The sequence below is a fragment of the Coturnix japonica genome, chromosome 3, assembly GCF_001577835.2.
Source record: "Coturnix japonica isolate 7356 chromosome 3, Coturnix japonica 2.1, whole genome shotgun sequence".
Taxonomy (NCBI): Eukaryota; Metazoa; Chordata; class Aves; order Galliformes; family Phasianidae; genus Coturnix; species Coturnix japonica.
The window spans coordinates 74773920-74786981 of NC_029518.1; the positions used below are offsets into that span (position 1 = coordinate 74773920).

General features: G+C 35.9%; 1 protein-coding gene across 49 annotated transcripts in view; it reads right to left on the reverse strand.

Moving 5' to 3' along the window:
• RIMS1 (regulating synaptic membrane exocytosis 1) overlaps positions 1–13062 on the reverse strand; it is a 276215-nt gene that overhangs the window by 13479 nt on the left and 249674 nt on the right. The window contains exon 1 of one of the 49 annotated variants that reach the window (XM_015859119.2): positions 1773–1918. The exons of the other annotated variants lie outside the window; for them this stretch is intronic. The gene's annotated coding sequence lies outside the window, so the exon portion shown is untranslated. Of the gene's footprint in view, positions 1–1772; positions 1919–13062 lie in introns of those variants that run through there. 49 annotated transcript variants of the gene reach the window in all.

The window sequence follows — 13062 nt, forward strand, 5'->3', positions numbered from 1 at the left end:
ATGTTAAAATTAAAATTAAACAAGAACAGGCCATGACTTATTACTTGACAACAACCTGAAAAGTTTATGCAATTGCTTTTGAAAATCTTGCCTCCTTGAGATGGTGTTAGGCATATGTACTAAAAAAAATAATGTAAAAGCAAGCATGTGGCTATGTATGATTATCCTTAGAAATATGATTTTCCCATGTTGGGAAAGAAAACAAATCACTGAGTCTAACCAGGGCATGTGTATCTTAAAGGTTATCTTCAGAAGATCAGTAATTACTTTTTAAGTTACTGGTATTTTTTGTCCAAAGATTTCCAAATTAATAGTTTTGTCCATAGACAAATGAGGTGAAATGAACTGCTGTCTGACAGCCAAAATGAGGCAATCAGTGATGATATACGGTAATGAGCTTTCACTGCTGGGATTGCACTAAACACTTTATAAACATACAGAAGTAACATCATCTTAATTACCTTGTTCACGTATATGCAAAGTGCTATATAAAATCAGAACATGTAAATGGATCCAATAATAGGTACACATATGCCCAGCTCTTCAACTCTTAAAACTTGTTTCAGTGAAATTAAATTAGTAACATAAACAAGTCACATTTTCAGCAAATTATTTACTATATAAACAGTTTATAAAATTTCAAGTACTTGTTTCTTATATACCCTTGAATAGTTAGACTGGAAAAGAAAGACAAGGAATGAGGAATGAAGCTCAGAGAGCTGTCTGCACTTCAACATTAACATTTTTACAGCAAAACACAGTGTTACATTGCTCCCTTGTTTAAGACCAGCCAGCTCCTAGGGGAGAACTGGCATATGGCAGAGAGAAATCATCTGTCCACTGAAAGGGTCTTGGGACACAGCTTCCAGTTAATACAGAAAGGGAGAATGAAACTGCAGCTCAGAGGAAAGCAGAAGAGATGCTTCAGATAAACTAAAACAAAATTGTGTTTCTTTAAGGATTTAAACATTCAAATAACTGTACAATGTCCGGAAGTAGTTTTCAGTTATGTGCTGTCATTTCAATTTTAGTGAATGGGAGACTTTTTAAAATATGGGTCATCATAATTACAAACACTTTGGCATTTATCATTCAAATGACAAAGTGACAATATAATGGTTAAAAGTATCTTACAAGAGAATATCAGCAATAGCCGATTTATAAAATACCACTAATAAGAAAGCTTACTAATGCTATCTAATTTCAAGCAGTTTCTTGAGAAATATGTGAAAAAAGTAATCAAAACCCAAAGCCCACTTCTTTTAATAGTTACCAGATGATCTTTAAGTGGAAACATTTGTCAAAACAGTGGTACCAAAGCATCTTCTAGGAAAAGATATACTATATGGTTTTTTTTGTTTTGTTTTGTTTTTTGTTTTTGTGCAATTGATTAGTTTCTGAATAACCCAGCTCTAATTTAACAGCACCAAATGCTCACCAGGACACATTACAGTCTTCTCCTTTTACTCATGACAATTACCACCCTGATAAACAACATCCATATTCTGCGTCTTTCTTGCAGCTTAATTTGTTTGGACTGCAACTTTCAAGTCCTTCAAATTTTATTTCACCACTACCAGCATTTCCAGGTCAGTATCACAATTCCTTTCAAAAATGTTACTAACCTGCCTCTAGAGAACAGTTACAACCTACCAGATCAATGGAATAGCAAACTGACACAGGCTGTTTTCATTGCAAAGCTATAACCACAGCTTAACACACACTGCTAAAAGAAAGTTCATCACAGTAACACACAGAAAATACAGGCTTACCTCTGGTTTAAGCAAAATTAAGCATTGGCTGCAATATAATCCTTAGCAAGCACCAGTATCTAGAGCAGCTTCACCTTTGTTTAAATATCTTGTGCTGTTCCTGGGTAGAACAATCTCTGGAGTTGCCTCTCCCTCTCTTCCAGCCCCTTGGCACCGCAGCACTGCGAGGAATGATCAAGTTGCTTCACTCACAAGTTCCTTTTACAACTGTGATTACATTACAGGGCCTTGCAGCAAAAAAAAAAGTACAGAACTACCTGCCAGCAAGCGTTTCATAATGTATTGCCCAAAGGTTCAAAAATTCACTCAGCTGTGTATTTTCTAGTGATGTGCAAGTAGAGAGGAGTACAAAATATTCTTGGCAACCTTGTTTGATGCATTCTTTTTTTCTTGTTGTTGTACAGAACTGGATGAGGAAAGTCAGATAAACCCAGAGATACACTTCTTTGTCATGGAGGTTTTGACTCATTCTACATGAATTTCAGTACAAAACCAACCAAAAGACTGAAGGTAAGAAAGCACTATCAGTACTAATGTGCAGTTATACTGCAGAAAAGCCTTAGTGATGTTACTATCTGAGAGGGGCACACCAGAGTTAAAGTTTCACTACCTCCCAAGTACCTACATGTATTTTAAGAATAGAACTTTGTTACTGAATTATTCCTTTCATCTTGACAATTCATTTTGAGGAAACAGACATTACCATACAGTTATTTCCACATCAAATTGTTCTGTTGATCTGACACTCAATTCCAAAAACGTAATACGTTTTTCTCTTGCAAGTGGTTAAAAATCAATTCATTTAAACACTGTTGAAAACTTGGTATTCAAGCATTACAGAGACTGTTGTGCCCACTGCCTCTTAGAAAGAAAGGGGAAGATATCCAACCTACTGCACATCATGAATCAGAATATTAGGATGATCAAAGATAAGGGAAAGAGGAAAAGGAAATGACTCAAACAACAACAACAACAACAAAACAAATAGAACAAAAAACCACAACAAAATGAAGAAAGGCTATTTCAAGAAAAATTATAATGGGTAAAAAATGAAAAAAAAAAAAATAACATGCATGTAGTAAATTTCTCTCTCGAGGATGTTGACGTGAAGTTGTCATAGAATCCTGGAATCATTTAGGTTGGAAAAGATGTGTAATATCATCAAGTCCAACCACCCACCTCACCCTACAAGTCTACCTCTACACCATGTCCTTAAGTGCCACATTCACACATCTCTTAAACAAAACCAGGGATGGGACTAACCCACTTCCCTGGGCGACCTGTACCAATGATTGACCACTTTCCTGAAGAAATTGTTCTTGAAATTTAATCTAAATGTCCCTTGATGCAATTTGAAGGACTTTTTACAGTAAAATTCTGATGATTCAAAGGGTTGTAAAAGGATTAATGAGAAAAGTCACACAAATTATATAGTAGCTTTCAACTAATGAACATTTATCATTACTCATGATTGCAGGTACTGCATAGATTCCTAACAGCCACACAATCCTCTGGAGGGATGCAGTACATCTCATGCCACACCCCAGCAGAAACTTCCAGTTATTTTCATTGCATAGGTACAGATTTCCTACATAGTGCAACAGTTAAAGCAATCTGTATGTTCTTGTTCTGCAAAAAGTCACCTTCCAGAGGTCAGAACAATGCAATGTCCATACAGTGGTACTGCAGGAATGCAAGGCTATTGCTGCTAAGGCCAATGTGTGTGTGTTGCCTTTCTGAGACATGCCTTCTGCATGTGCATGGCAGGGACCCCAAGCCCAGTGTATCATTTGGAGTGTTAATGTCCAGCAGATTTATACAAAGATGTTTTCTCTCATGTAGGCTTTTGCTTGAAGCCAGAAAGCCTGAGAGAAACAGAGGTTTAAATAAAAATGGAGGGAAGGCTTTCATGTTGTATGTTCCCAGGAAGCCCCATTTTGGTCACAGCCTTTCCTCCTATTCCCAGGAAAAATCATTTCTTCCATTTCTTATTAGCTGTTTGACCTGTTGTTCCAGATCAGCACTGTTTGCAAATCACTTCTATCATCATCAGCGATTATTCTCAAGCTTCAGCTACCAAAAAGCAGAGCAGTGCTCTCCTTTAGCCAATGTTAATATTTAGACTGTTTCTCAATTTATTTTGTATTGCCTCTGAGTGCTGCTTGAAATGTGCCAGTGGAAAGTCCCAAGCAAGCTATGTTGAGGTGATGTAAAGACCTACTCTTCATATTTGAGGCTGACCCAGGTAACAGCCACAAAACTATTTTATATTACTTACAACACCCAGTATGTAAAAACACCTACAGAGTTGGGCAGTGGATCCGTGCTAGATAAACACTGCATAACTGCAAGACATAATTGTTCCCCTTGTGTTTATATTATTGGAAGTGGACAACTGTACACAGAGACTCAGTTTAGAGACAGATCGTTCAGCCAAAGTTCCCAAATGAACGCTCCAGAATAACCCTGCTAAGAAACAGTAAGGTTTGCATCCAGTATTGCTGTTCTGTGTCTTCCATCAAACATGCACAGAAGAAAACTATTGACAAAATAGAAATGTTCAACTGTACTATACGCAGACAGCAACACAATAAAGTTGCCAAAATGTCAGTATTGCTTTTACTGCTGTGCAAAGGAGGGAGAAATCACCTTTTGTCATTAAAAATGAATTCAAGTTATTTTCACAGCCCCATGTAGCTACCCATTTCTCAGTCTGCTCAGCTTTCCTTATTGGGTTGCACACGTAGTGAGGAAGCAGTTTCCATTATGAAAGGAAGGGAGAAGAAACAACAGTCAATGAATAGGTACTAATGGAAGTCAAACAGTGTACTAGTACAAGCAGAAAGGTCGTAGTGTTTTCTGCTAAATTCTGCTAGATTTTCACTACAGAGATAGTTGGCTTCTGTAATTCAGCTGTTACAAGCATGTTGCAAAGCTAAGAAAAATACAGTCATGAAAAAGAATTAGATACTACAAATGAACATTTGCAACTATCTGAATTAAAGTCAATAAATACAAACAGACTGCAAGTATTTACTGAATTGTAAAGCTCTTGCAAACACAAGGCAGGGTGAGCAGGTAAACATAAACGGAATAGCGCTAATACTGCCTGCTTTTATAGAAAAAACAAGGGAACAACCTCCCAAAACCTCTAGTTATTTCTGAAATGAAAACTCTTCCAAACCTTTACACCAAATAAACCACAGAACTACTTGCACTACATTTTTTTTTCTTTCTTTAAATGCAACTGTGAAGGCATTTTAGCAAGCTCAATGATCAAATGCACATTTCCTGAAATAACACCATACATGCAAACACTGATCCACATACGCTATTAAGATCTGGCATTACAATATGAAGTCAACACCTTCAAATTATTTAACAACAATTTCTCTCTACATTTATTATGCAAAATCAGACTAAGATTTAAATAGTCTTACTGTTCTGATATAAAGAGCACTGACAAGTTTGTTCCAAATGATACGACGAAAACTGTCTTAAAATAATAAAGTGAAAAACAAAAATTGCATATGAACATCAGCACCAAATAAAAGGAAAAAGGGTAGCAGAAAATTAAACAACTCTGTATGAAGGGAAACATTAAAATCCACATCATAAAAACAAATAAGAAAGTTTAAAATAGTCAGTTTGGACCCCAGATTTCAAGACTGAATTTGCTTGTAGATAGCATACAGAAAGATGACCCCCAAAGTACATGCCACAAAGTGAAAATAAAATAAACAAACTTTATTTTCATGGTCATTGGCTTACCATCGGTTAAACAGAGGTTTAGTATTGGTTAAACAGAAACTTGCCTTTTAGAGTAAATTTTGTCTCTATCTTAGCAAAGAATAAATCAAGCCAAGTCACACTTCATCTTTCCATAGATTTCAATATATATATTAGCTCATGGATGAAGAACATAAAATAAAAAAGTAAAACAAACTTGCCTTTCATAGCAGAATTACACCACAGTGCTTGAATCTTGCAAAGCTAATGGTTTGAAGGTCAGGCTCTTTGGAACAGATGAACTAATCTCTTATTATCTGTATATTACACAAATGAATTCAGATAGTATTTCTTCTTGGAACTGACACATAAAGCTCTATTTGCTGCTCAGATTAATCTCATCATTAATGAGAGTGCATCTTTTTGAGTGTGTTCACACTGTGAGAGGTTAGCTGCTATTGCCTATAAGGCTATATAAAATTGTTATACAAACAGCAACGGCCAATTAGTTAAATTGTATGAAAAAACAAGATAAGTAAATTCCATGCAGGAAAAAAAGGTTTAAGCACAATAAGCTCATAGACAAAAAGACTACTATATATAATATGAATGAATATCACATTGGACAAAAGATAAGATCAAAATACAACCTGTCTCTATGTTAACAATATAATCTGAAGGGAACATCCAATTTTGATACTACAGCTGCTAAAAATTATTTTATTATTCTTCTATACGTAGTGTCTGATTGCATAAGTTTTCAGCAGAATACATATAGCTCCTTTTTCTTCTCCAGCTCTTAAATATATGTATTTAATATTTTCACAAAAAAGAATATGTTCTAGAGGCATCTATTCTTCTCAAGTCAAGAACTTCCAATGCATGGGCAGAAAAATTCTCAAAATTATTCCTCTTTTCTTCCACGTAAATTCTTAAGCAAAATAAGTTTTACTAATCTCAGATGAGACACCATTATCCAAAGGTCTCTCCTGAGACCTTTTACTCTCTGGAGAGAATATGGAGTTGGGAAAACAAAGATGTACAATGAAGAACAAAAGTGTTTCAAAGGCTTTAACTTTTCCATAAATATTTCTATAATTTTCAGAAGAACTTCAGTCTACATAGGTTCACTGACTATATCAAAACAAACATGAAAGCGTAAGTATTTCAAAACAAATCCAAAGTGCATGTTCCTATTGACTCTTCTACATCTGGAAGAAATATTTTTCTTTATGTCTTTATTCACAAAAGCAAATCTCACGAAGGTCCAAGATCTCCATGGAACTATTACTTGTGAAACATGCATAGGACTGAACCTCATCCTCATTTGGATACTTAATGTATCATATTTAAATAAAACAACAACGTGTTTGTAATGTGACCACTTTAACCATGATGAAGGTGATGCATTTAGAGACCAAAGTCAACCTTTCCATAAAACTCTGTTCCAGGGTAACATGCCTGTAACTTGAAAATAATTACTTACTTTCTAGAACATTATCTATAAGATAATATTATTCTTCTAATACAATCTGCAATCAGGTTTTCTACTAGTATGAATCAGTGAGTTTATACTATGTTCTCTTCTATTCACCCCAACGGCGTAACAATAAGTAAAGCACAAACTCACAATAAGGGTGAAATTTTGGTCTTTTTTTTTTTTTTTTTTTTTTTTTTTTTTTTTTTTTTTTTTTTCCCAGAGTTTACAAAGGAAAAGATGGGCACTAGCATACACCTCAGCAGCATTATAGCAAGCTATTCTCTTATTCAGGAAGGCAAGTAACCAAAGCACATTCAGGTATTTTGTAAAAATACCTTATCACCATGATAAGCCCTAAGTTGCTAGAAATACTGCTAATCAGAACATAAATAAAACCCTTGTAATAAAGAATTTGGTACCACATCATCAAATAAGCCAGCAAGCAACACCACACTCTATTTGGAAGTAAAATCATGAGCTGAAAGAAACAAGATATGAATGTAAATGTAAATTTTCAAGGCTTCTCAGAGATTGATGAATCTGCTTGTAATTATTTTAATTCAATTAATGAGCTGTTCACATAGCTTACATTTTTCTTTGTAGTTCAACCAGCTTTATCACATTAAAATATTTTATAGATAACACTAGATGTCCTGAGTCTGACTTCAGGCAACATATACTTGTGTAGTAATATCACTAGAATATGTCAAGTAGTCAAGTAGAAATAATTAATGAGTTAGCTATTCCTGCACTGCAGAATAATCCACATTATTACCTAAAAGCAGGTCTTTCCTAGCAGAGCATTTCATTAAAAATTTGAAATAGAAATATTTTCACCATGAAGATGCTAGAAATGAAAATGCTAAATGAAGCTAAAGATGGATGTATGCACAACCGACATTATATCCCAGCAGCACAGAGGTGAGTCCTACTATAACATATTGGAGGGGTTAAACATTATACTGTTTTCAACCATGGATTCCCATTTCAAGAAGGCTAATACTGTCCAAGTTCAAACTGTAAACATTATTAAGCATATTTAATATATATGTAATACATAGGTATGCTCTAGTATATGGACAGTTAGGGTCTCATGGAAATTTTCCTTAGATCAACGACCTATTTCTATAGATTAAATGCATGCACACCTAGTCACACACAAATGTGAACAATCTGCAGGCACTTTGGCATCTTTGATGTCCAGGCACACAGCATAATTCCAGTGAGATTACTACATCTCTTACAATGTACTTGTATGTACTTTAAACAGTTACAAATATTTTTAATTCGGTAATTACAGCCAGAAGTTTTGAGGAAGGCTTGACTCCCCCGCAGACCTCCAGTGGGTCACTTCCAGCCCTTGAGTTTGCTCCTCAGTAAAATGGCACAACAGCAGTTACCAGTCCTTCATAAAATCCTTTGAGGTCTATGGCTGCCAACACCACAAAGAACAAAGAACCAACATAGATATTAAAAAGGTCTGAGGAACTATAAAAGTCAGAACATGAATGAAGAGCACATAAAATAAATTGCACTACAAAATTAAGTTCAACAATACATGTTTACAGAGTATCCATGGCAGTTTTTGCTCCAGTTGGGACTGAAAAATGTTTGGTGCACTGCTTGCTACTGCACGTCTGAACAGGAGAGAAAACTTCAGACATTAATCAGAAAAAATACCTATTTATTCTACAGAACAGTTTTATCACATTCCCAAATGTTTAAGCCCTGAAATCAATAGCACTTTTTCCAGAATCAAGGTCTCAAGAGCAATTGATTTCTTAAAAATTATCATATATCATCATCCAAGATAACTTCTGATACATAAAGAGAAGTCACCCGCACATGTAACACATGGAGTAGAATGCCTATTGGAAGAAGAATGGTCTGTGAGTGAAAAAGATATGCAAGGCATCGAAGTTCACTTCTCAATTTCGCTACTTCATTTCATGCTCAGTTGTTCTAAAAAATCACTAATGATTCTACTTCACTGTATAGTGCTTCTGTGATAAATACTGACAGTGTTGTAGGGGTAGAAGATAGCCAATATCTGATATTTCACCATAACCTCACCAGCCTTCCATTTGGGATCAACCATTGATCCAACTGCTTGTTTGATTCACTTCATTGTTTCTCTACCTCAGTTTCAACTAAAATCCAAGTCACCAAAATATTTTTGCTGTTCAGAAACAGATTATTTGAAATAATATGTGAACATTATATTAAAACAATAAGAAAGAGGTATGGTACACATAAAAGCAATATCATGTATAAAGTTTCTTCTTCCAGCAGTGCTAAAAAAGCTATATTTACTTCTTTCATCCAGCAGCAAACATATTGCAGAACTAGATGAATAATACAGCGCAGTTTGCAATGCTCTCCCATTGACATTCTAAGACCAAACAGAAAAGTACTACCCAGCCTTTAAGGATAGTGAACATATTTACCTTTTCATAATAAACAAGGTATCAAAGAACAGTGCTATTGCATATTTTGCTTGACTGACAACAATACATGGAAAGGCTTGAATCATGACAGTGGTACTGACACTAACTCTTAATAAGAGTAACAATAAATTCATAATTCACTATATCGCTTCCATCGACAGAGCTATTCAATCTTCAGTTTGGAAGTATTCATATTAATTGCATAGCACTACTTTTGATGATGACATTTGCTTATGAGAAAAGACATTTAAGAGGACGATCAGACAAAAATCTGCATCCTCTAACTTCTTAAATCCTTCCTATGGGCTTCTAATGGCGGTACTTTTCTTCTGAGGCTGAAACTATCCTTTTTATATCATGCAAGCAGTAAATGAAAAGATATATAATAGACACACAGAGACATGTAACTCCTAATTAGCACACACACAGCTCTGGTGTTACATCCATCATCAAATCCTGCTGTTTTTACAGACTTTGAGCAATCAGCAGAGCAGATGAAGGAAGTCTGTTTTAAGGCAGAGAATTTACTCCATCTCAGTAAGATCATTATTCCATCTCCAACAAAATTAGTGAGAAAACTTAAGACAATCATTCCAACAAAAAAACTCACCCTATTTTAAAATAAGTGGTCATTTCATAAGCAGAGTGCCAAATAGACTCTTGACTGTGTACTTTGAACTCTGCTGTCAAGCAGGAAGATGAAGTTTGAGTTTGACACTGCTGTGGTGTTTTCTTATTGCAGGCCAAGCCACAAGAAGAGAGAAGTATCTAATATTACAGAGCTCAGAGCCTGGATTATTGCTTAAGAACTCTTCTATCCAGGCAAATCTGCTCTGTGCAAGCAGGTTAAGAAGAAACCTTAGAGGATTCATCTACAGAAGAGTCAAAGCCTGTGGCAGTAGATGTGGTAGCCTCTGAGTGAAAGGAAACAAGGGAGGAGCAGAAAGAAAGGGGGATGCAATCAAGATAAGTAGAATCCATCTTGCTGTACTTTATATGTCTATAGACCATTCCAGATTCCCTTAGAGCCTATAAAGAAAAAGAGTCATTTTACTGTACAGAATGTACAGAAGTGCAAATTTCTCTCTGCTATCTAGAAACAAAGCCTGAAGTGAAGTGGCAGCTAATTTGTAGACACCTATACCTGCCCAAATTCTCTGGGCATCGCTCTGTGCTTACAGCTCTTGATCTGCTTCCTCAAAGGATGGTGCCTGACTTGTCATTAGCTGGGTTCCTGCTCTCCAGGTCACAACCCAGCTCCTGAATTATAGGTCATACTACACAGTACACAGGTGTACTGAACAACCATGACCCAAGAGACACAAACACATGGGATTCCTTAATGAGATAAATGGCAGATTAAATTAGATTTGTCTGGAAGATCTGTACTCAAGCTCTTCTAGATATAGCCTCAGATTTTATCCCCAGAGACAATGAAACACATAAAAACAGTTCTTATCTTGGTCACGTACTAGTTGAATAATTGTTCTGAAATCTAGTACAACACACAGTTTTAGAAAGAAGGTTGACTGTCTTATGAAACTTGATAGATGACAGAACTTTGGAAAATGGCTGTAATGCTGCTGAATACAGACAATTTTTGGTGTCATTGATAAAGTAGCTTAACAAAGATGAGCAACACTGGGATTTTGTACTTAAAATAATTAGATCAGAGTGCAGAGGCATCAGTGAGCCTTCAGCAGGTCATCTGTATTTGGTAAAATTTCCTTCATGACTTCATAATGAGAAGTAGAGAAAATAAACAGCAGCTAAATAATTAGCAACTCTACCCTACACATTATTTAATGCCTTCAGCATCATGTCCTTGTAAAAACAATGCTAGCCAGTACTCGTTGGACCAAAGAAAAGGAAGAGAGAAAGCCATCTTAGATCATTCTTAATGGCTTGCTAATAGCACTGAAGGAATATTTAATACATGCTAATTAACAAGCACTTATTCTGACTTTGCTTGTTTGGTTGGCTTGATTTAAACTACAGCACGGAAAACAATTGAAGTAGCTGCCACCCAGGAGAACAACACCATGTCTGTGAAACAATGCATGACGCCAGATATTCAGTCACCAACATTTGCAGATTTGTTTCTGGTTCATAACATCAAGGACTGCCTAGGAACTTCTAGCCTTCTTCAGAGTACCTGCCCCAACCATCTCCTGCCCAAAGCGGTATTGCAGTACCATATTGCAATCCAAAGGTGGATATCAGAAAAAGTCACTCTTCTGATTATTTGGAGAAAGTGGTCAGATGTTTAAAATCACATGCTCCAAAATAAATGTAAGGCTATTTAATAGGTCTAGCATTTTGGTCAAGTGCCAGGTTTGGAAAAGAAACAACTGTGAGGCACACTGGGAGAACCTGAACCTTGACTGAAAGGGGAATTCAGGTATCTCAGCAGGTACTGTACTCAGGTATGGAGCACATGAACACCAAATGAAACAAACAAACAAACAAACAAAGCTGTTTACAACTATGTAGTACAGTTAAACCAAAACTGTAGTTTGCCACTCAAACTTCCACGTCACTTTTTCCAACACTTTTTTCCCCTTAATTCCCTAGTCAATGACAATGGTTTATCTTCTAAGCGCTAAGTATAGGCCTAGTTCTAACTGCACAAATATGTTGAGGTTGACTGTTCCAACATAAACACAATAGCTCTCCTCTTGCTGTGACATAAGGCTATTGCCAAAGCAATAAAGTTTATGACATTGAAGGAGAAATAAATGCAATATAATTACAACTCAATTCAGTTGCACCAACTCTGGATATGGTTGTGGCTCACAAAGGCCATTACTGAGAAGAGTGAAAAGAGTTTGGTTCATAGACCGGCTGGGTCTTAAGCAACCACTTCAAAGCACTGTTCATCTCCTCAGTGCAGGTAGAAGAAATTCTTAAGAGGGCATGCCTCTAAGCTAAAGACAACTGAACCTTTCAAAATCTTTACTGCTTAATCAGTCATTTCCTATCAATAAATACAATATTTTAAAAAGGCAGTGAACCATATTGTGTATTCACTGATGAGTTTGTTTTTTAATGTCCCTTGAACGTTTTTTGCATTAACATTTTAGACACTTTGAAGTCCTTACTGAATCATGCAGATGGATCCTGTCAAAGAAAACCGCCTACTCTGCCCTGACCATGAACTCTAGAAGAGCCGCTTGGGCAGGAGGAAAGAAAGATAGTGGGATGATTTTCAAAGGGAGAGTGATGGGCAAAACTGATTTACTTTTATCTATAAATCCTAGGTCACATCTATACTTAATTCAGTGTTTCAGTTTGCCACACTCTGAGAGAACACTTTGCACCGTCAAATCTAATCAAACAGCAGAGCTATAAATAAAGCTATCAAGAGCCATGTGAAAGCAAAACTAATCAAAACAGCAGCCCTGAGATTTCTCCCTAGAAGAGATGTGCAGGTATTTTAACCTGTTCTGTAAACAGAGAATCTATTTGCATTTTAAGATAACATGCTAGTCTGACAAGTTCTGTCCTGATATCAAAGAAAACTCTACAAATAATTTTTTATTTTACTCCAAAGTCACAAAAGCCTATGTATAAATATCTTTCAATACCATTTCACACTGATAGTGCTAATTCAAAGTAACTTCAAAAACAAAAG